The sequence below is a fragment of the Talpa occidentalis genome, unplaced genomic scaffold (assembly GCF_014898055.3).
Source record: "Talpa occidentalis isolate TD23 unplaced genomic scaffold, MPIMG_talOcc4v2.1 talOcc4.487, whole genome shotgun sequence".
Classification (NCBI taxonomy): Eukaryota; Metazoa; Chordata; class Mammalia; order Eulipotyphla; family Talpidae; genus Talpa; species Talpa occidentalis.
The window spans coordinates 1-2860 of NW_023604847.1; the positions used below are offsets into that span (position 1 = coordinate 1).

A 2860-nucleotide genomic window follows, 5' to 3' on the forward strand; every position below is an offset into this window, starting at 1 on the left:
TGAGAAATTCAGTGGCAAGAATTAAAATAACAAATTCATTTTTAGTTTAAACCATATTTTTAAGCTCAAAAAAGAGTTTCATTTTAAAAGTTATCTATTGCTAGAACACATAAAACAAGGTAACAATTTTTTCTTTCCCATCTTCGGTGTGGGATCTGTTGGTGGCTCCCCACTGCTGCACTGTTACTCTCTGAGCCTGTATTACTATCACTGGTCTCTGCCACTGCCATGCTGCCACGCCTCCTGCTTGCTCTCCTTGTCCTCGGGAAGAGGTGCCTTCTTCACCATTTTGTTGGCTTCCATCGTTTCTTCAAGATGTATCTTCCTCTGTCCCCAGTGGCACGTTCTCATCTTCTTTCTTTTCTTCAATCTTATTAGCTCCGTGCTCTTCCTCAGGATCCATGTTGCCCTGACTGTGCTCAGTGTGCGCTGCTGCCTCTCTCTCCCTTTCCTCCTGCCTTTTGCAAGCTATTCTGCCTGTGCAATTTCAGCTGCAATTTTCTTCATCCCCTTCTACTTTCAAACCACACCTTTTCAGTTCATTGTTAAATGTATTTGTGCTTTCCAGGAATTTCCTTCTTTTCCTGGAGTTCTTCTATTTTATGTTCAGCTTCCAGTTTCTGCTAGTGAACCCTTCAGGACTGGCCCTTTCATCAACTGACCGGGACATCTGGCACCACATCTGAGAAAATGGTTTCTCTGGATGGGCAGTGCCTATATGCTTCACTGAAGAGTCTTCATCATAATCATCTGGATCTTCAGCAGGCTGAGTGCTCAGGGAAAGAACTTCTTTCTGCATTTGAGACTATCTCTGTTGACTCTCTGCTAAAGCAGTTTCTACATGTCTTTTTGCATTTATGTATGCAAGGTATGTGGGGAAAAAAGGACAGCCCTTCATAGATACATTGTACTTTTCTTCTCTGCTTTCTATTTGTTTAAATATTGTTGCTTTTCTTCATCAGTAAGATCTTGCCACATACCACCAATAATATTGCTCATCTCCCACAACTTTGTTAGGGTTGAAAGCCTTTACTTGGTCTAGACCTTTCTGATGCACCTCATGTAGGGTATTAATAACTTATTTGGTGACTTTGGGCGTTTGGGTATTATAATACCAGCAAATGTTATGGCCGGCTACTAGTGCCCAGGTTCCATACCAGCCTGTAGCTGCGGTCCAGATGATTGTATGGATTGTACCCCACAAACCCTAGTGTGCTAGGCATTTGTGTTGCAGGAGCTGGGGTGCGAGATCGAGAATAAGATGGTCTTTTTTACATTCTGGAAGAATTTAACTTCTTAGTTTCTTAGGAAACAAATCTGAGACACCACAAGCAGAAAAAGGAACAATTTTATTTTTAAATATAGTAACAACTCAAATTAGAAGAGTCTGTCTCATTTAAAACAAAGCGTCTGTGTGCATAGGTATATATATATATACACACACATACCAAAATACATACATATCTACACACACACACACACCCCAAACTGTTTTGGTCAGTAAGATTCTGGTGCCACATTTGTTATTAACCAATTCAATTAAATCACACATGCCAGGGAATATGGTCAAAACAGGAGATTCAAAGCTGGTAAGTCACAATTTTTATCATTAAAAACTAACCATTAACAAAAAAACAGTGCATGACCTATAAAACATGTACATGTATGTACACATGCACTGGCTCTCTCCTCACAGGTGGAGCTATTTGATCTCAAAGGCAGCGCATTCTCTTTGGCAAGAACACCTTTATTCCACTGAGTACAGTGGGAAAAATCAATTCCCCGGCTTAGTGAAAAGCTAGAGTAAATAACCTGGGATGATCATGAGGTTGACCTACTATAATTGTTAAGTCTTTGGAACTGATTTTCTAAAAATGTGCCTTCTAAATAAGGTCACAGAACAACAAGGCAACCATTATAAGAACAAAACATTAATTATAAAATATTCACTCCAAGTAACACCAAGGAATCAAAATAAGCATCTCTCCTTCTTTTCATATCCCTTAGATATTTTATGCTGTTTGAGCAGTTTACATTGCTGTTCTTCTAACTCATCGCAGAGTTGGCATTCTTTCCCTTGTATTTTTAGATACCCACTCTTCACTATCAGATTTCTGTCAAGGTAAATATACATTTCCTCATCTCTTAACATTTATATACATATACATATTTTTTTCCTTCTTCACATGGGAAGATTATTACTGAGAACTACAGAAGTTGCCTACAGATGCCTCTATGTTCTAGGATGTTTCATCAACCACAATAAAGGTGAGATTTGCTTCATTTAAAATAATGAGATGCCAAAACTGAAATTCCATGCCATCCAGCTATCCACTTTGGGTTATTTACCCAAAAAATACCAAAACACTAATACATGTGTACCCTAGGTCTACTGCAGCATTATTTGCAATAGCCAAGAGCTTGTAACCATCTAAGTGTGACCATCAAGGATGTCTAAAAGATGTGGTATATATACACACAATGGAATACAATCCAGGTATAAAAAAGATAAAATCCTGCCTTTTGCAACAACATGGATGGATCTAGAGGGAATAGGCCTTGTGAAGTTAGATGGAGAAATGGCATAGGGTTTCACTCATGTGCTATTTTTGTAGCTAGCTCTAAAGAAGCACAATTACCCAATTGCTAAGCTAGTAGTTATAACATTTTTTGACCTCAAGATCCTTTTTATCACTTTCAAAAATTATCAAGGACCTTAAAGAGTTTTATGAAATTACAACTAAGATTTTTAAAATGTTTACCAAATTGTTTAAAAATAACAATATATCTGTTACACATTAACATAGCTAAGTAGCTGAGAAAGGAAAAACTATTTAAGGTTTCTTAAAAGTGAGCTGCA

The 2860-nt window shown here is 37.8% G+C and overlaps 1 pseudogene; it reads right to left on the bottom strand.

Moving 5' to 3' along the window:
• Nucleotides 1-90: 90 nt before the first annotated feature.
• On the bottom strand, nucleotides 91-1277 carry LOC119258469 (SWI/SNF-related matrix-associated actin-dependent regulator of chromatin subfamily E member 1-like; annotated as a pseudogene).
• Nucleotides 1278-2860: the final 1583 nt, after the last annotated feature.